The sequence below is a fragment of the Protopterus annectens genome, chromosome 3.part0, assembly GCF_019279795.1.
Source record: "Protopterus annectens isolate FY-2018-M chromosome 3.part0, PAN1.0, whole genome shotgun sequence".
Taxonomy (NCBI): Eukaryota; Metazoa; Chordata; order Ceratodontiformes; family Protopteridae; genus Protopterus; species Protopterus annectens.
The window spans coordinates 859,092,049-859,114,137 of record NC_056731.1 but is presented as its reverse complement, the minus strand read 5'-3'; the positions used below and the strand labels follow the sequence as shown (position 1 = coordinate 859,114,137).

Here is a 22,089-nt window from a genome sequence, read left to right as displayed (position 1 = left end):
ACACCAGTGTCTCATTTTTCCTTCATTACCCTGTGTTTTTGTCTTAGATTTTAATTGCTGCATGATCTAAAATAGTTATTGGATATGTGTCAAACCTTTCAATTAAATGCATATGATATTGTGAAATATAATTTCCATGTAGTCTAGCTCATTTATTGCAGCTTGGGGAATAATATGTAAATTCTCTCCGAGTTCCTACTACTGAATTTATATCTTCTACACCAAATATTTTCATAAATTCAGAAATTTGCCCTCTTTTGTTATATATTTCCTTCTAAGTCCCCAGATGCATCCTTCTATGTCCCCCTGATACACTGCATACTGTCTTATTTTGAGTGCAAAATAATATTCTGTAATGGGTCTAAAAAATAGTTATCAAATTCAAGAGTCACTCAGAGAAAACGGTTGTACAATACTTTCTGAGTAAAATGATAAACTAAGAAGTTACATTTAATAGATTAAATGCCAGTTTATAAAACTGAAACAATATTTTTGCCATTAAACTTCACTGTGTACTTATTGCTATGTCATGAATACAAATAGTGCATATCTTAACAGCTGCAATACAGGTGATTTTGTTTCCACTAACTCATTTTACCCTTTATAGCATTGCTGGGATTAAAAGCCTTTCCCAGAGGGAACAAGGTATTGAAACATGTTCTGTACAGGGCTCTGGTCTTCAGCAGAACACACACACACACACACACACACACACACACACACACACACACACACACACACACACTACACAGTTCACCGCTCCTTGTCTTCTGGAGGTGTGTGGAAACTGGAGCACCCAAAAAAAAAAAAACAACACAGACAAAAATATATGCAGACTTCACACAACAGATACACCAGCAGAGAATCGAATAAAAGAACTTCTTGCTTGTTGCACTACTGCATAGTCCTGTATGGTAAGTTGTGTGTGAAAATGCTGAACAGGGGTGCATCTACCTAAATGCTTGGATATAAGAAAAATGGTGCTGTAAGATAACTGTGCCCCAAAACTTTGCAATATTTAGCCTACCCCACAAATGCATGAATGTGTTCACAGCACAGACATTGATTTGGCAAAAATGAGCAATTTTTTTTTTTTTTAAATACGAATACATCTCTAAATCTGAACAAAATGACCAGCAGTAAGATTCATGTGATGCTCTGAGAAATGACTATGCTTGCTGTAAGACACGGTTGAAAATACTATGAGCTGGCAAAGCTGCAAGGCAGAGTTTATTACACTAATATAATTCTTCAGTATTCTGACACTAAATGTTAACATGCCCATCTAACAGTCTTAGGTAGTGCTGCACACAGAGTCAAGGCTATGTCTTGCTAGCAAGTTTTATTTTGTAGTACCAAGCAAAATTCCCTCAATCTTCACTTATATGCAATGGGACTCTAAGCAAATCATAATCACACACAACTCCCAGAACATTCCTGGAAAAACACATTTATGCATTGTAGTGTTGTTTAGTTAATACATGAATACAGTTAAACAAAATCACATACAGGGTTAAGTCTTTTCCAGAAAGATATTCTGCACAATGGCTAGCAACTGCCATGTCATTCTTCAGAAGAAAAATAAAAGCTTCCGGGCTAAGCCTGAAAAAAGGTCCATTAGTGCTCTACACCGGAAACCAAATATAAATAAATAAAAAGGATAAATAAATAGGAAACAGCTGTTCAACTCCATTGCTGCAGTCCATGAATGACATGTGCATATAGGAATGCTGAATGTTTGGGGTTAAAACATTAAAGATGGCAAAGTTACAGCCATAAGGGAAGCTTTCAGAATGACTACAGCATTGAACATTAAACGCTATGTTCAGGTGCATTCTGCAATAAATGCACAGCATATTAAAAATGTATCCTGTATAACTTTGTGTTTATTTGTGCAGTTTTGTGGTATGTACTTGTTTGTGTGGTGGCAGGTACCATAAATAAAGATGTGTATGAAGCTGTATGACTATTCTCATTTTGGGCTAACTTAACTAAACTTCAGAGAAGAGTAAAGTAAGTCCTGAGGGCTCAGAGACGCAGTTCTCTAAAAAAACATGGATTGGGATGTTTACATTAACAAATGAAATCAACCATCTAGGGTTCACAACTGATACTACAGCATTTGAAATGCAGTTATGCAATCAGTCTAGACAGAAGTGCACAACACTTAGTTTGCAGTTTTATTCAGAGCAGTGAAAACATGCCTCCCATGGAAGAAGGTGGTAGTTTTCTAACTCCAGGTCACATGTAGGAAGGGAATGATAGGTCTGCTGCAGAAGGGCTAGAAGGGGATAAAGAAATTATTCATTAGCTAAATATGTTTTTTAAGAGGAAAACAAAATCTCTCAAAAAATGAAGATGATTTTCCTTCCTTTAAGTAATAAGATCCAAATAGGAAGAAAAAACTTCAAGGCATAAAAAATGTAAGAAAAAACTTCACGGCATAAAAAATGTTCAAAGACACACAAAAGCACCTTGCAGTCTGCTCAAAAGACATAAAAATGTCTCACCATCTCCTCAAAAGACACACTCAAATGTCTTGCATTTTGCTCAAAAAACACACATAAATGCTTACCAGTCTTGCTGCAGAGGTGTTTTTAAATGTCTTTTAAGTACTAAGATGTTGGAGGACATCCTAGAGCCCCAGTTACAAAGTTACCATTGGACTACTTCACACAATAAGAAAACCAAACAATGGTTAAAAAAGAAAAGAACAAAAAAGTACAGTTGTGTACACTTACCATAAATGTAGATGTTCGAGTGTATTCACTGTTGCAGTCATTACATTTGGGTAATCTGCTGGCAGGTTGCCTTCAGTCGGCCTGATTATTTATTTATTTTTTTATTTATTTAACATTTGTTGACCGGGAAAGTCCGACTAGGCTCCACAGATCCTGTTTTCAGCGGAGGCCCGGTGAAAAATGTTCCAGAAGCATGTCTTTACAATGTGGGAGGAAACCGGAGTACCAGGAGGAAACCCACGCGAACGCAGGGAGAACATGCAAACACCACACAGAAGTCACCCCAGCCGAGAATCGAACCGGAGAACCTCTTGCTGTGAGGCGACAGCATTAACCGCTGCACCACAAAGTCTTGGGTCCTGCGTCGGTTGCTGTCCCTTCTTCCTTGACGTCAGGTTGTCAAGGGTATAAAACATGCAGCCGACATTATTACCTCAGTTTTTCTTGCCCCAGATGTCAGGTGCCCCCCAAATGGGGAGCAAAATATAATCTTAAATTACAGCAATATACCTCCAATCAAAAGCAAATACACCACAAAGGCTTTTAAGCATAGAAACAGAAAGTAGAGGTATAGTCAGGGAAAAAACAGGGGGCTGGAGGGAGGGTAACCAGGACTGCAACAGTGAATACACTCGAACATCTACATTTATGGTAAGTGTACACAACTGTACTATGTTCTTTGTGTTTCACTGTTGCAGTCATTACATTTGGGTAGATTCCCAAAGCTATGGTTGGGAGGATGGATTTATACAGCATTACAACCAGCTATAAGTCTCCTGCAAGACAGCAGTGGCAAAGCCAGCTCTGGATTTAGAGAAAATTAGTAAATGGTAATGCTTGGTGAAAGTATGAATTGAACTCCAGGTAGCAGCTTCTAGAATATCCCTGGTAGGAACACCTCTGAGAAAGGCTGTAGAAGTAGATGCAGCCCTGTTGGAATGAGATCTAATCCCCTGGGGGATAGGCTTTCCATGATGCTTGTAGCAGAAATTAATGCAATGGCTTATCCATTTAGAAATGGTTTGTTTTGAAATAGCCTTTCCCTCTGCCCCTGCTGCAAATGCTACCAGCAGTTGTTCAGATTTTCAACAAGTTTTAGTTCTGTCCAAGTAAAATCTCACTAGTCTGTGCACATCCAATGAATGCAGAATCCATTCCCCTTTGTTCTATAGATTGGGAAAGAAAGTTGGCAAATGAATGGACCGATTAAGAACCACATTGGATACCACCTTGGGTATGAAGGATGGATTGGTCCTGAGTGATACCCTGTCCGCATGAAAAATGATGAAAGGCTCCACTGCCATAAGGGCCTGTAACTCAGATATCCTTCTAGCTGAAGTAATTGCCAGAAGGAAGGCTGTTTTCCAAGAAAGAAATTTTAAGTCTGCAGTAGCAGATGGCTCGAAAGGAGGCAGAGTGAGTTTCTCCAATACAAAGTTAAGGTCCCAGGCAGGGGTTGGAGCTCTCCTGGGTGGCCTCAAGTTATTGGACCCTCTGAGGTACTGCTTGAGCAGAGGATGAGAGAAGAGGTGGGGTTCTGTGTTATAATGAGCTGAAATGGCTAAGGCGTGGATTTTAATGGAGGAAAAAGACAGGTCCTTGTGAAGCATCTCAGTTAAATATTGTAAAATCGGAGGTAAATTGGGCGCTGCTGTGCTCATTCCTTGAGATTGATTCCAGGCACAGAATCTTTTCCATTTGTCAGCATAAGATTTTCTAGTACTAGGTCTTCTCACCTCCAAGATGACATCCATCACAGGTTTGCTGAGGGATGTTAAGGGTGAATTTAAGTGATTAGCCAAGGTGCAAGGTTCAATGTAGGGAGCTGAGGGTACAGAATCTGGTTCTCCTGCTGAGACAGTAAGGAAAGTGTCTGAGGCAGGTGCCATGGGGATATTAGAGACACACTGCGCAGGAGCGGGTACCAGTGTTGGCATGGCCAGTCTGGAGCAATCAAAATAATTTTTGGTTTGTCCTGTTTGACTTTTAGCAGAACTTTGGAGAGCAGAGGCAGAGGGGGGAAAGGCGTAGGACACAGCATCCACTTTCCAGGCTTTTTTGTGAAGAGTACTTGTGCAAAACTTGTCCAACTGGTAGTTCTGGGGGGAGGCAAATAGACCTATGTCTGGGCTCCCCAATTTGCTTGTCAACATGTTGAAAATCCATGGTTCCAGTTTCCATTCATGTGGGTCCATGAGATTTCTGCTTAGTTCGTCTGCCAGAATATTCAGCTTTCCTGGCAAGAATTGAGCTTGTAGTTGTACTTGGTAGCTCAAGGCCGTGTTTCACAATGCCATGGCTAGTCTGCAGAGGGGGTACGAATGTGTACCCCCCTGCTTGTTTATGTACCACATAACCTTGGTGTTGTCTATCTTTACCAGTAGTTCTCCTGGATGAAGGTAGTCCTTGAAGGCTGTCAGAGCATTCTGTACAGCTAGCATTTCTTTTTGATTGATATGTAGGTGCATTTGATTTGGGCTCCATTTGCCCTGAATGCACTTCCCTGCCAGATCAGCCCCCCCATGCATAGTCTGATGCATCTGTAGTTAGGGTTTGGGCGGCAGGGGGTGGTCTGAATGGCAGTCCCTTGTTTTGGTGGCAGGCCTCTGCCCACCATAGGAACTCTAGGCATAGGCAAGGTATGATAGGAATCATTGTTTCCAGGCTGTGACAATGTTGATTCCATAAACTTTTTAAGTACCACTGAAGTTTCCTCATATGCAGTCTTGCATATGGAATTAGAAGAATGCAGGAGGCCATGAACCCCAAGGCTTGCAGTATTTGTCTTGCAGATAGCAGGGTTTTTGTGGCCACCTGTTTGAAATAAGTCACTAAATGAATTTGCTTTTCTGGCATGAGGAAAGCCATCTGGGCAGTTGTATTCAAGCTTGCACCCAGGAATGTAATTTTTTGAGAGGGTACCAGTTGTAATTTCTTTTTGTTTATGGTGTACCCTAGACAAGTTGGAACCCTTTTTACAAACGCCAGATGTTTTATAAGAATGGCCTGGTTTTCTGCCTGAATTAGACAATAGCCCAGGTATGGATATATTTGAATATTTCTTTGCCTGAAAAATGCAATTACTGGAGCCAGCCACTTTGTGAATACCCTGGGTGCAGTAGACAAGCCAAAGGGCAGTGCAGAGAACTGATAATGCAAGTAGCATGCTTTGAAGCGTAGGTATCTTCTGCAAGATTCCCAGATTGGGATATGCAGGTAAGCTTCTTTTAAATCTAGAGTTGCCAACCAGGCATCCTTGCCTAGCATAGGAAGTAACTGGTGAAGAGTCAACATCTTGAATTCTGGAATGTCCAGAAAGGTGTTTAGAGTAGACAGGTCCAGAATTGGATGCCATGATCTGTCTTTTCTGGGTACCAGGAAAAGTCTGGAATAGAAACCTTGTCCCTTTTCCTCTTCTGGTACCGGTTGAATAGCCCCCATGTTTAGGAAAGAAAGTACTTGTTTCGGAGCCTCTGCCCGCTAATTTGGGGGCAGGTCTGGCCACCTGTTTGGTGTTGGCAAAGTGTGGAAATTAAATCTGTATCCCTAGGACACTATATTTAAAACCCATTTGTCCTGGGTTATGAGTTCCCAGTTTTTTGCATGAAGAGCAATTTCCCCCCCACAAAGGGGCGGCTGAGAGGTAAGTGCTTGGTAATTTTAAAGGAAAGTCATTGAGGCTGTTTACCATAGGGTGGTGTCTTGTTATTTCCAGATTTGGAAGTGGAAGCACCCCATTGCTTAGTTCTGAGAGTCCCTTGGGACTGAAACCTGGTGCTTTTGGTGTGTCTGGGTTTGGCTTGAGTTGGCTCTGGAAGGAGCTGGAAATGACCAGTTCTTAGTAGGGCAGTGCCTACTAAATCTTGGAGGTTGCACTTGTAAGAAATCTTTCACAGTTTGCATAGATTTAGCTTTATCTTCCATTTTTTTTTAGAACTTCTTCAGCCTTATTGCCAAACAGATGGTCCTGATGCAAAGGAGCGTCCAACAATTTTGCTTTAACATGATCAGGCAGAGATTGCTCCTTAAGCCAAGCATGCCTTCTAAGCACAGACCCAGTGACAGCAGCCCTGCAAGAGGCCTCTAAGAATCAAAACCACATTGCAAAGTATGTTTTCCAACTTGTTCAGCTGAATGCAATAAATCCTGTAAATCTTTATTTTCCACACAGTCAGGAATCAACATAAGTTTCTGTTTAAGCAGTCCCATGATATGCTGTTGATATTTTAGCATATGAAATTGACAGTTTAAAGCCCTGATTGCCAAGGCTGCAGAAGTATAAACCTTTTTACCCCATCTATTCAGTGCCCTGGAGTCTCTATCAAAAGGGGTAGGATTTTTAGCCGTAGAAGCCTTAATGCCCTTGGGCCCCTGAGAAATGGTTTCTGGGTTGCAACAAGATTTTTGAAAAGGAACTTGTGGGACTCAGGAACCCTGTAGTATCTGTCTGGTTTACTAGGAGCCGGAGGCAAGGAATCAGGGGCCATACTGGATTCCGAAAATGCATCAACAATGTCTAGTACAGGAGGTATAGCCAAAGACCTATGCTGAGGAAGAAGAAGGAAATCCCTACGCCTCATTTTGGATTCAGAAAATTCCTGACTTTCCCAGTGGAAATGCTCCCTTAAGGTATGTAAAGTTTCCCCAAAAGAAAAGTCATCGGGGGGAAGCAAAGGGAATGGAATCCTCTGCATCAGAATCCTCATAAGTAGGTATGGACAAATCCAGGTCATTAGAAGAGTCAGAAGAAATAGAGTCCTGTTCAGAAGATTCATATTCAAGCTCAGCCCTAGGCCTCTTAGAAGAGGGGGGGGGGGTTGACTACCCCTGATTAGAGTAATTAAATCTTCAGCCATTTTGATCATTTGTTTTTTAGGCATAGGGGCCTGAACATGTGGCCTGGGTGTCGGTTTTTTAGACATAGATCGAGATTTAGGCCTTAGAATTGAAGGTGGAGTCAGTTTAATATGCAAGTCTGTAGGCCTGAATACACCCTCAGATGCCTGTGCCTGCACAGCGGCATCCAAGGTAGAGACATCCGCGGGTTAAATAGGTGAAGCATCTCGTGGCATACCGGACTCCGAATGGGTCTCAGTAGAGGCCTGTGAATCAGAAGTAGCTGGTATTAGGGGCTGCAAAAGCGCCTCATTGAGTACTGGTGAACTGGCAATTGGCTTAGGAGAAGTGTCGTCGGCAGTTATGGACCTCAACGGCCTGTCTCTGTCTTTTTCTTTGCATTTTTTTGGTATTCCAGTAGTCAGATGGCTAACCGATGTAATTTCTGGATAATTAAACAGAGAACCGAAATATTTAGAGGCAAAAATGTACCGACGACGGATAGTGCACTGATTAAATAAAGCACAAAACCGACAGCAAGGAACATTGTGGTCAGGGCCTAGACAAAGAATACAGTACAAATGAAAATCTTTATGAAGTATTTGCTTCCCACAAGTAATGCAATTATTAACTTTTACTGACATTGGTAAGGAGCAAGAAAAAGTTTCCCCAATGGGGTACTTAGCTTTAAGTTGAAGACTTCGGTTCTGAAACTCGAAAATGAAAATTTCAGGAGTCAGCCAACCGGCACTTGCGAACTGCTTCTGCTTCGGGCACCGCACGGCAAGAAAGACTGAGATAAAGATGTCGGCTGCATGTTTTATACCCCTGATGACCTGACGTCATGGAAGAAGGGACCGCAACTGACGCAGGACCCAAGACTTTGTTAATCAGGCCGACTGAGGGCATCCTGCCAGCAGATTACCCAAATGTAATGACTGCAACAGTGAAACACGAAGAACATCTGCACGGTTTTTATTCCGTGGAATGACAAAGGTGGTTTGGGCAACTACCAGTATCTTGACAATGGGTTTAATAATGGGGAACTGAACGCCTAAAATATCACATACATTATTGCAAGTGGTGTAAGCATTGACACTCAGTTGAACAGTTATTTGTTTCTTTACTTAATGGGAAGCAATGGATGGAAGTCACTGCAATGAATCTTACTAAAAACAGACATTTTATAAAACAAACTGCAGTTCAACTTAGGGAGGTGGCCAGTGCAAGGAGAAATTTCTCTTTAATCCCAAGGTAGAGTGACCTGTGAGTTGAGTGTAATAATTATGAGCATAATCACATCTACAATTTACATACAGAATAGAATTTTATTTGAATTAAATGGTACTAGCAGATTTCGCACACACAAGTATTCTCCCAAAGCTGAAGGGCTGGATTGATATTGGGGACACAGCTTTCTTTCTTTCAAATGAACTGATACGTATAGAGGTGAGAAGCTCAAACTGTTGATAGAAAGAGGTTTGCTTGTTTCATCACAGTTGTTTACACTTGTGACGTACAAAGAAGATACTTCATGTATTAAATACTTTCAGACAGGGTCCACCAATGTTTAGAGGCAAGGCATTTGACAAGAACAGTCCATTGTCACCAGTAATAAATGTGACATCTTGTTTCCTAGAAAACATATCAGACTCTTTAACAGTTCCACAATTCTGGAAAATAAACTATGACTAAAAGAAACACAGTAAATATTGATGTATAGCCACTGAAGTGTTTCTATAAGAGGGAATTTCCTTCCTGTGTTCCACTGTATGGGGGGCTGTGTGCCCCTAAAACTTTCACATATTGACTCTAACATCACTGTAGCTTGGAGAATGGGACTATTCTTAAGGTATCCCAATCTCAAATTTAGTATATATATATATATATATATATATATATATATATATATATATATATATATATATATGGAACCACTGCTAAATCCCGAAAACCCAAACTACCGATGCCCAAAATCCCGAGACCAAATACCCAAAATACTAAAATAATGAAACATCAAAACTGCGAAATTCAAACTACCGAAAACTACACTCAACATACACCACACACATACACATACCATCCCCAGAACACAACCCCCCCCTACTTAAATATTCTAACTCCAAGGTCGCACTACATACACAAACAGACGAAACACCAACACACACCTACATTCCCTTCGCACACACACATCACAGTCACAACACACACTTACACACTAAACCCTAACCAACACATTTAAACATAGATACTTACCTGACCTTCCACCATACCGCAACACCAGAATCACGAATGTCAAACTCCTGATGATCGGGATTTTGAAATTCCCGCTTCTGGTCTTTCGGTAATTAGGGGTTTCGGCTATATAGTCTCGAAAGTTTGAAATTCGGTATTTCAAACTTTCAGTATTATGTAGTGATCCCATATATATATATATATATATATATATATATATATATATATATATATATATATATATATATATATATATATAAATATATGGGTCTACTTGAGATGATCGACATTTCACAATGTCGAAATCCATACGGCTAAGACCATATAATCGGCATTTGAAATGTCGAACATAGAAGCAGACAAAAAAAAAAAACCCAAACTTTAACGATGCTAGCCCCCCCGCACCCCCCTTAACTTTAATATACCAACTCCGAGATCGCACTACAGTGCAAAAATGGAAATCTTTCCATTCTGCACTGTATGGTGATGCAGGTTCCTCATGGTCAACATTTCAAATGTCGTTCATATGGTCTCGGCCATATGAATGTCGACACTGTGAAATGTCGACCATGTAAAGGGACCCATATATACATGTACATATATATATATATATATATATATATATATATATATATATCTATAGAAACACTTTGGAATCTCGAAATGACATTTCAGTATTTCGAGACCAAAGTGTAGCATCTGCAGATGCGCAAAACTGCAGAATATCGAACCCAGAAATGTCGAACCCGTGGTTCTGATGCCGCGTTAGGTAAGTGTGGTGGTTTTAAGGGTTTTGGAGAGGGTTTGTCTGTTTGTTAGTGTGTCCGGGAGTGTTAGGTGTGGGTTAGGGTATGTAGGTGAGAGTGTGAGTGTGTCAGTTTTGAGATTGGTGATGTTTGTATCTGCGTGATGAGTGTTTGTGCGTGGGGGGTGTGGAGTGTACGTTAGTGGGTTTTGTGTGTGTTGATGTTCAGTGAGACCTCTGAGTTAGTAGATATAAGTGGGGGGGGGCTTGCTTATAGTAAGTGTGGGTGTGTGTGTGTTTGTGTTGTTGTGCGGAGGTAGGTGTGGTTGTGTTTGTGTGTGTGCTTTAACGGTCGCAGTTTTGGGTTTTGTGGTTTTAGTTTTCGTTTTTTTGTTGTTTTGGCTTTATAGTCTCGAAATACTTTAATTCGATATTTTCAGTATTTCCAGATTATAAAGTGAATCTAGATATATATATATATATATATATATATATATATATATATATATATATATATATATATATATACACACACACACACATACATACATACATGTTGCTTCCTATTCATACACACTCAAAGTCAAAGGACTACATACAGGCTCTCGGTTTCAGAATTTCTAAAGGAACCCAGGAAAATGACATACAGTAGCTATTTGCTCAGTTTGTTTTTTGTAATCTTTATAATATATCTTTACCATCTCAAAGTGCTTACTCCTCTCTGTACTCTTCTTTTCTAAACCTAACACCACTCTTAAGTATTCAACTGCGGTACCACCTTTAACATTCTTATAAGAAAAGCGCAGTCCTGGTCTGAACTGTCTACAAACAACTAAAGTTAACTTTGAGTATGTGTCTACCTGTTTGAGCCAATATTCATTTTCCCCTGGAGAGCACTCTGCTTTGGCTTGTAAGCAGCCCCCCCCCCACACACACACTCATCTTCCACTTTCTCTCTTATTCCCTTCTGTTAGCAGATAGTATCCATAATCTGATCAATACTGTGTGTTTGTTAATTTAAACTGAGACCACAGTGGCCTACTGATACAAGGTTATCCTGTTTTTCCACCTGAAAATGGTTAAGAAATGACTTACAGTTTCAGAGCAGTCCTTGGTCAATTGTGATTGTTTCTCAAACACTAACTTGTCTTTGCTTTGGCTCATTAGCAGCAGTACAAAGAATTGCCTGCTCACACCCTTGTTCTCCCCTCCACCTTCCCTGTTTATTACCTTAAGACAATCCCAAAGTTAATAAATATTACCTGTGGCAGGCACCATTTTTAAAACTACAACCACCCTTGTCACTATCATAAGTTCATTCATCAGTTAACTCTGTTACCTGATTGTTTCCAGCCCCCTCATAATAGCAACTAACAGGGTCTCTACCCACTTCGCTCCCCACCCTGCCCCCTATTCCCTCATGCCCCCAGTGGTCCCACCTTTATTACACTCACAAACCCCTCCCATCTTTCCAGTAGCCAACCACAGCACTAACCCAACACTACCTCCTCCATCTTCCCACTACTATCACCCCTCCTCAACTAACATGTACAAGCATACCTTACCTATGCTCACTGCATGCACTCTCCTTGCATATCTTACATCCTACCAAAGCTCTATCATTCCCGCACTCAACCACTACCACTGTACTACTACTCACACCACCACTCATGTCTCACCCTCACTCAGCTCCCCTCCCACCAACTCAAGAACCATCCCTATTTACTCCCCACATATTCTACCATCTATATTACTCAAACATAAAGCATCCCTACAACTTAACATAGTAACCCTCCCACCATACCTATTACCCAAAGAGCACAATCATAACATTTCCCTTATAAACAAACACATTCAAAAACTGAGAAAACTAATAACCTCATGCATATCAAAACTAGCCCTAAGTGGAGATATCCACCCGAACCCTGGCCCTACCATCTCCAACCCCAATCCTCATAATCAGACTAGAAACCACAACTTCCCCCATATTACAGCCAATAGAAAGCCAAATGACTTCCTTCTTCTAAGCCTAAATATTAGAAGTATATCCAACAAAGTCCATGAACTCCATGCTACCATAGACTTGTACTCCCCAGATATAGTCATCCTGACAGAAACCTGGCTAAAACCTCACATTACCAGTGAGCAAATACTCCCTACAGGTTATGGCATACTTAGAGTAGACCGGCTAAACAAGAAAGGAGGCGGTGTAGCTATAATATTTAAACAGCATCTAAACATCCAGATCTTAAAATCATCAGCTCCACAAATAGGCAATGAAGAAATAATATATACCAACCTCAAAATAAACCAAAACAAAACCATCAACATAATTGGATGCTACTTCCCACCTGGCCAAAACATCCCTCCACTAGAAAACCTCCTCAGCTGGTCTACCCACCATCTTCCACAAGAAACTATCATTTTAGGTGATTTCAATATTGACTGGCAATCCTGTTCTGGCAACCATCCAACCCATCATGTAAACCTTCATGACTTCACCCAACTAGTCCAGTCGCCAACCAGGATAAATAAAAACTCCAGCAAGCACACTACCCTGGATTGGATACTAGTCAGTAAGAGCCCCCAGTCATATATAACAGGCTGCTTATCAGATAGCCTCAGTGATCACTCCCCAACATTCCTACTGAAAAAATACCTATACCAAGCTAAACCTGTCATCTACCATCAGATACGTAAAAAAATAAACTTTAACCCACTCACATTCATCTCATCCCTCAAAGAATGTAACTGGCATCCTCTAAAGTACCTCAGTCTTGATGACACAGTTGAATGTTTTAATACTATCTTCCTGAGCATCCTTAATTACCATGCCCCCATAAGACTTTCCAGAATCAAAGCACAACCCTCCCCATGGCTACAGAAAACCACTAAGTCAGAAATGAAAAACATGGATAAAGCCTGGGAGCACTGGCGCAAAACCAAGACCCCCTCAACTAGACAGAAATTCCTAGAACTACGCAATAGAGTCAAAAAGCTAATAAAACAGGACAAATTCCAATACTACCAGTCTGCCCTAGACTCCTCCGAACACAGCCCCAAACAATTCTGGTCCTCCATAAACTCCATCCTCCACCCAGGTAAAGTCAGTACCCCTCCTCCTAACATCCCTCACTCCTCAGAAAATATTGCTACCTCATTCAACACACACTTCAAGACAAACCATACTATCTCTAGCTAAACAACACAACCCCCCCCTCCAACCCACACCTTCAACTACTAATCTCCCCACTGCCTTCTCTTTTTCTCCTGTACCTACCTCCAACATAAAAAAACTGTTAACTAAACTTAAACCCACCAAATTAGCAGCAGACAACCTCCCAAGTGAATACCTACAAATCGCAGCTGATGTTCTGGCCTACCCAGTATCCATCTTGGTTAACCGATCTCTGTCAGAAAGTTATGTTCCCACACTGTGGAAAGTATCACATATAATTCCCCTCCACAAAGGTGGACCCTCCACAGAACTAACCAATTACCGCCCCATAGCTATTCTCGCTCCACTCTCCAAAATACTAGAGAGATGCATACACTCTCAGGTCTCCGCTACCTCCTTACTAACAACCTCCTTTCCAATACTTGGTTTCCGACCAAACCATAGCACCACCACTGCCTTACTCTCCTTTACTAACACTATCCTTCAGCATAAAAACAATGGCTATCTATCCTCTGCTACTTTCCTAGACCTATCTAAAGCATTTGACATGGTCCCACACAAACAACTTATCTATGTCCTCAATAACCTATCCTTCTCACAATCAGTCACCAACTGGTTTCAGAGTTACCTGTCTGACCACCAACAATCCGTTGTATGGCAGAATGACATATCTCCCCAACTACCTGTCTCCATAGGGGTTCCCCAAGGATCCATCCTTGGACCCCTACTCTTCTCTATTTTCACAAATAATCTAGCCTCTGCCACCACACATGTCACACTCATACAATACGCAGATGACTCGACCATCATCTGCTCAGCCCAGTCCCTACCCAAACTGCAAAAAGTCACACAGGAAGCCTTTTCCTCTGTTGAAACTTGGTTATCCGATGCCCAATTAATACTCAACCCAAACAAAACTAAACTACTCATCTTCCAACCCACCAAACATACTCAAAACAACTCTCACTTTAACATCACAGCAAAAGACAACACCACTATATACCCAACTGAACACACCAAATTGCTAGGAGTGGAAATAGACACTAAACTAAAATTTGACATTCACATATCCATGACCATAAAAAAGTCCACAAAAAACTAGGAGCGTTATACAGAAATAAGCATCTTCTCACCAAAGCAGCAAAGATTTCAATAGCAAATTCCCACCTTATCTCCACCCTACTTTATGCCTCTCCAATATATACCAACCTAAGGCAATACGATCTAAACAAGCTAGAGACCTGCTACAACAAAATTTTCAAATTCGCCACAGGGGCATCCTACCGTAGTCACCACTGTCTCTCACTTGTTGAACTGGGCTGGCTTGAACTCCCTCACCTCCTTCAATGGTATCAACTCTCACTCGCCCACAAACTAGTAAACCATCCACTAAATGTCCCATCCCTCCAGAATCTACTCCAACCCTATCGCACCACCAGACCACTAAGATCCAGCAACAAAAATCACTTGCAGATCACTAAAGCCAATAACTCTGCTGATGAAGCACTATTCTCTTGCACCATAGCCAAATTATGGAACTCCCTCCCACCCACAATTACCCCTGCCATCATGCACCCACTTCAAAACTTTACTAAAAGCACCTAAAACATGCTGGCTATGCCCTTGCAACTCCCACTCTAATATCACCCACCCCATCCAACCACTACCTTTCTTTCCACTCCACTAACTACCTTGATTATAGCAAGCTCAGATGCTCATAAGCCTAGTACTTATTATACAGCAGGAACTTCTTATTGTAACATTTGTTAATGTCTGTTATGTACTTCGCAGATAAAGATTCTAGTTGTCTACTGATGTACTATGTTCTTCATCTGTAAATATGTTGTAAGTAATTGATATGTAAATTGTTAATCGCTATGTAATCCAATGTAGCTACTGTCTGTTTATTTTAACTGTGGAGCTTTTCTCCCCGGGCCTCCGCTGAAAATGGACCTACGTCCAGTCGGACACTCCCGGTCAACAAATATAAATAAAAATAAATAAATAAATAAAATGACAAGTTTACATAGCTTTCCAGAAACGTTGGGTAATATTTCTAATTGGTTTACGCCATTCTTTTTTATTCTTTTTAACTACTATATTACAGTTAATTGGTTAAATCTAAACAATTGGCAGCAAGTAATATATAAAACATGTAAATTACTGTCAAAATGCATAAACAGATTTTCAGAGTTGACAACATGCTGGGAATTAATTTGTCAAATAACCTGATTTCACGAATCTACAGCGAATGCAGACAGCACAATTCAGATTCCACATGACAGTCTTACAATACAAACTGTCTCTTCTTTTACTCTTAGGTCTTTCACGTTCAGTTGTTGTGTATTTTAGTTTCAAACTTGTTAAAAATATAGCTGCTGCTATAAATATCATTGGTTCCTTGGCTCCCTATTATTTTTCTTATCCAGAGCTGAGAAACTAAGTAGCCAAAGATCAAAATTTTAAGACTGATAATTTTAAAATGTTGACATTTAGAAATGTATGTTATCTACTTCATACAGTTTGGAAATACTTATTGTTTTATCAGAACATGTTAGAATGTTATTTTTTATTGCACAAAGTACTACTAAATGCAACTTCGTTTGTTTATAAATAAAAAGAGCTTTGATAGAAAACAAAAGGAACCTGTGATGGGGTGCTAGGCATGGAGTGGGGAAACAAGAGACTGGATAGTTTGCATACTATTTTATTATTACTGTATACAGTACTTATATTTTAAATAAATTGATGTTTCCTGTATTGCAGGTATTTTTCACTGGTGAACTGTGAGCACATATGCACACGCACACACACACACACACACACACACACACACACACACACACACACACACACACACACACACTAGGCATCACTGATGCTTTGCTGGAAGTAATGATCAATGTTTGTTTACATTGGCACAAAAAGGTTTACAAGAGTAGTACTTGTATGTCACACAGACAGTAATGCTGTACTACAGCCTTCAGTGGCTATAAGAGGATGAAGCTGGTACCATTAGATTTCTGTGGATATTACCGACAGTGTTAATAATGCATTTCTTGTCACTGGCATGTTAGATATCAACAGACACAGGAGGATAAAAATATGCTATGCTGTTAGGGAGGACCACCAGCATTTATGTACTGCTTGTATTACAGAAGACAGACACAGAAAAAAAACACTACTGAAAAATATGCATCTTATACAGATCAATTTGTATGCATGGAAGAGAAAAGAAACATAATTCTTTTTGACTTATTGAAGTCATAATTGGGTGTTTAAACTTCTCAACAGTTGACACAATGCTTAGATTACTTGAAGAGCAAAAGTCTTTTCAAAATTACCTTGCTTTTGTACTTGAAAACCTTTCTAAATCACTAATACTCTTGGACATACTGATAAAGAAATTCTGATTCACTAATTAAGAAAGGTGTATAATGCTGGCTTGTGAATGACACTAATTGCAGTGGTAGGTATTGATGTTATTTAGGGATCTCCTTAACGATGCATAAATTCATGTTATTTAGGGATTTCTGTAACTATGCACAGTGTTGTATGTCTCTTATCAGCTTTCAAGAAATAACTGCATTAGGCAGAAAGTACAGTTTTGTACCTACCATAAATGTAGATGTTCGAGGATCTCCATTGCTGCAGTCCTGACAAATGGGTACTCCGCTGCCCACCATCGGCCCGAATACCAAAGGGCTAGAACTGGCGTCGGTCACGGGCGCCTGAGACTGACGTAAGTACTTGTCAGTACAAATGCGCATGACCGACGCCATAACCTCAGTCTTTCTTGCCTCAGACGTCAGAATGCAAAAAAGAAAACACCACCCAAAAAACCCCAATCTAAAAAGAAAAAGGGGGAAGGAGGGAGGGAAAATAGGACTGCAGCAATGGAGATCCTCGAACATCTACATTTATGGTAGGTACAAAACTGTACTATGTTCGCTGCCTCCCATTGCTGCAGTCCTGACAAATGGGTAGAATCCCAGAGCAACGGAAAAAGGGAGGCTGGCCAACTAAATAGCAGGAGGGGCTGCAGACATGCCCTGTAAGACAGCAGTGGCAAACCCAGCCCTAGACCTAGAATAAAGAGGCAAATGATAATGCTTTGTAAAGGTATGTACAGAACTCCAAGTAGCTGCCTCTAGAATGTCTTTCGTAGCTACCCCTCTCAAAAAAGCAGTAGAGGTGGCCGTAGCCCTAGTAGAATGAGGCCTGATCCCAACTGGAACCTCCTTACCATGATGAGAGTAACAAAAGCAATACAATGGCCGATCCACTTGGAAATAGTTTGTTTCGAGACAGCTTTCCCACTTGAAGCCACAGCAAATGAAACAAATAACTGTTGAGATCTCCGGAACTCATCGGTTCTGAACAAATAATACCGTAACTGCCTATGCACATCCAAAGAATGCAAAACTCTTTCCCCTTCATTTTGGGGGTTAGCATAAAAAGTAGGCAAATGTATAGATTGGTTCAATGCCACATTAGAAACTACCTTAGGCAGAAAAGTAGGATTAGTACGCAAGGAAACTCTGTCCTGGTGAAAAATCAGAAAAGGTTCCACTGCCATGAGAGCCTGTAATTCAGACACCCTTCTAGCAGAAGTAACAGCCAATAAAAAAGCAGTCTTCCAGGACAACAACTTCAATTCAGCCGTAGCTGCAGGTTCAAAAGGAGGCAGAGTCAGCTTTTCCAAAACAAAATTAAGATCCTAGGCAGGAGTAGGAGCCCTTCGTGGGGGTCTTATATTCTTTGCCCCTCTAAGAAACTGTTTAAGCAAAGGATGTGAAAATAAAGGAGGATCACCATCATAGTGAGCAGAAATAGCTGCAGCATGCACTTTTATAGAAGAGAAGGACAAACCCTTGTCCAGTAACATAGTCAAATATTGCAAAGTACAACTCAAATTAGGCAACGTGACATCAAGGCCTTTAGCTGAACTCCAAAGAAGAAATCTCTTCCATTTATTAGCATAAACTTTCCGAGTACTAGGACGCCTGGCTTCCAAAAGGACATCCAAAACTTGGTGAGGGAGCTGAAGGCCCTCATCCTCTAAAACTGAATGCGCCAGGCTGTCAGATGTAGGGATTGCACCCTGACATTGAGAAAATGATTGTTTTCTTGAGACAATAAGTGAGGAATCCGCGGTAATGGCCAAGGTGTCCCGTGAATTAGGCTCCTCAGCAGAGGGTACCAATGTTGACGAGGCCAATCCGGCGCTATAAGGATCATGCAAGGTTTGTCCCTCCTGACTTTCAACAGGACCTGTGGAAGAAGAGGCAGAGGAGGAAAGGCATACACGTGAAGGTTGCTCCAACTGAAGGATAGTGCATCTATTTTCCAGGCTTTCGGATGAAACAGCCTTGTGCAAAACAGAGGCAGTTGGAAATTCAGAGGAGAAGCGAACAGATCTATGTCTGGAGTTCCCCAAGCCATGGTCAACTGATGAAATACCTGAGGATCCAACTTCCATTCGTGAGGATCCACCATCTGTCTGCTCAGAACATCTGCTAACGAATTCTGTGCTCCTGGCAGAAACTGTGCTCGAAGAGTGATGTGCAGATCCAAAGCAGTTTCCCATAACAGCATTGCTTGTCTGCAAAGAGGGTAAGAATGAGTACCTCCCTGCTTGTTGATGTACCACATGACAGTTGTGTTGTCTGTTCGAATCAACACCAGTCCCGGTCGAAGTAGATCCTTGAATGCTTTTAAGGCAAATTGAACCGCCAGCATCTCCTTCATGTTGATATGCAAGTGAAGCAACTCCGGGGGCCAAAGGTCTTGAATCCATTTTCCTTTGAAATGAGCACCCCAGGCTGACTCCGAGGCGTCTGTCGTTAATATCTGACTTGCCTCCGGTTGGGTCACAGAGAGTCCCTTGTTTAGGTGACATTCCTGAGCCCACCACACAAATTCTTTCTGAATGCAAGGGAGAATCCGAATGACAGTATCCAAATCGTGGCTGTGTTGAGTCCAAACGCTTTTGAGATACCACTGTAGCTTCCTCATATGCAGTTTGGCATTGGGAAGTACTAGAATGCAAGATGCCATGAACCCCAAGGCTTGAAGGACTGTCCTTGCAGTCAGCCTGGACATTACGGATAGCTGTTGGAAGTATAGGTGAAGATTTCTTTGTTTGTCCGGGGTAAGAGATGCCATCTCAGTAGCTGTATTCAGTCTCACACCCAGAAAACACATCTCCTGTGAGGGTACTAGACTGGACTTTATTTCGTTCACAGAATACCCTAGGCATCTGAAAACTGTCATCACAAACTGCAGATGTCGAAGAAGTTCGTGCTTGCCCTGAGCCAGTATCAAACAATCGTCCAGATAAGGATAAATTTGAATTCCCCTTAGCCGGAGAAAAACTATTACTGGAGCCAGGACTTTTGTGAATACCCTGGGCGCAGTAGATAAGCCAAAGGGCAATGCAGAGAACTGATAATGCAAATTCCCAGTCCGAAACCTCAGGAATTTCCTGCAACTGGGCCTGATAGGAATGTGAAGATAGGCCTCCTTGAGATCCAAAGTCACCATCCAGTGATCTCTGCCTAGCATAGGCAACAGCTGCTGCAGTGTCAACATCTTGAATTTCGGAATTACCAGAAAGGTGTTTAGAATGGATAAATCCAGAATGGGCCTCCAAGTATTTCCCTTCTTTGGCACTAAGAAAAGATGGGAATAAAACCCCATGCCTCTGTCCACAGAAGGAACTGCCTGTATTGCTCCCAACCGGAGCAGAGAAAAAATCTGTGCCTGCGCTTCCAGTCTTTGCTGATGAGGCACATCCGGCATACCTTTGAAAGGAGGGAATGTGTGAAAATAAAACTTGTAGCCTCGAGTTATAATGTCCAATACCCATTTGTCTTGGGTAACCAAATGCCCATTCCCTTTGAAAAGTCCCAGTTTTCCTCCTAGAGGAGCTGCCAGCAAAGCAGAGTCCGGCAGCTGAAGACACAGGTCATTGGGACTGCTTCCGAAAGGACTGACCCCTGCCCACCCCAGCAGAAGGGGTAAAAGAATTCAAAGGCCTAGAAGTAACAGGGCCCTGAGAGGAAGCCCTACCTCTACTACGTCTCGACCTGCCCCTAGAATGAAAATCCGAAGAGGGAAAAGACCATCCCCTAAAAGGCCAATTCCTACTGAACTTAGGGGGCTGAACCTGTAAGAAGTCCTTTACCGTCTGCATAGACTTAGCTTTTTCCTCCATTTTTTTCAAAACTGATTCCACTGGAGGGCCAAAAAGAACATCAGATTGCAAAGGAGCATCCATAATGCGAGCCTTAACATGCTCTGACAAGGACTGATCTCTAAGCCAGGCATGTCTGTGAACAACAGAACTAGTAGCAGCCACCCTGGAAGAAGCTTGTAAAGCATCAAAACCACACTGCAAAGAATGCTTACCAACCTGGTCTGAAGCATGCACTAAATCCTGAAGCTCCTTACAGTCAACACCTTCAGACAAAGCATCCACTTTACATTTCAATTGACTTAGCAAATAATTCTGATACCTGAGCATATGAAATTGACAATTTAAAACTCTCATAGCCAAAGTAGAAGAGGTATACAGGTTTTTACCCCACCTATCCAGGGCCCTAGCATCCTTGTCCAGAGGAACCGGATTCTTAACCACAGAAGCCTTAACACCTTTGGGGCCTTGAGAAATAGTTTCTGGATCAGCCCTAGGACTCTTATACAAGTACTTGTGAGCTTCGAACCCTGTAGTATCTATCTGGTTTAACTGGGGCAGGGGGCAGAGAATCTGGGTTAAGGGCAGCCTCAGAAAATACATCCTGAACAACATCCAGTACAGGGGGAATAGCCAAAGGCCTGTGCTGAGGTAAAACAAGAATTCTCTCAGCCTTTACGAGAATCAGAATAATCCTGGCCATCCCACTGGAAATGTTCCCTCATGGAATGCAAAGTTTCAGAGAAAGAAAAATCTTCTGGAGGGGACGAGAGGGAGTAGCGTCCTCAGCCTCCGAATCAGAATAGGGAGGGAAATCCTGAAGCTCTTCCACAGAGGAATCTGACTCATTGGAAGACTGAACCAGACCCTCCAACTCTGTGTCTATCCTGGGCCGCTTCACAGGGGGGGGGCATGGAACCCTAATTAAAGTAATCAAATCTTCAGCCATCTTTAACATGTGCTTCCTAGGAGCTGGACCCTGGGGATTAGCACCAGCAGGGATAGACTTAGATTTAGAATGGCCTTTGCCCTGAGAAGGAGGAGGTCTAACTACCCTATGAGGAGAGTAAGCCACCGTCAACAAATAAGCACCCTCAGCCTGGCCTAACACAGGAGAAGCCACTTCCTGCAGTAACAAAGGCTCCCCTAGACACAC

The 22,089-nt window shown here is 41.6% G+C and overlaps 1 long non-coding RNA gene across 1 annotated transcript in view; it reads right to left on the bottom strand.

The window, feature by feature from the left end:
* The window catches only part of LOC122796596, a 908,771-nt gene that overhangs the window by 44,758 nt on the left and 841,924 nt on the right, over positions 1 to 22,089 (bottom strand). The window lies entirely within an intron of this gene.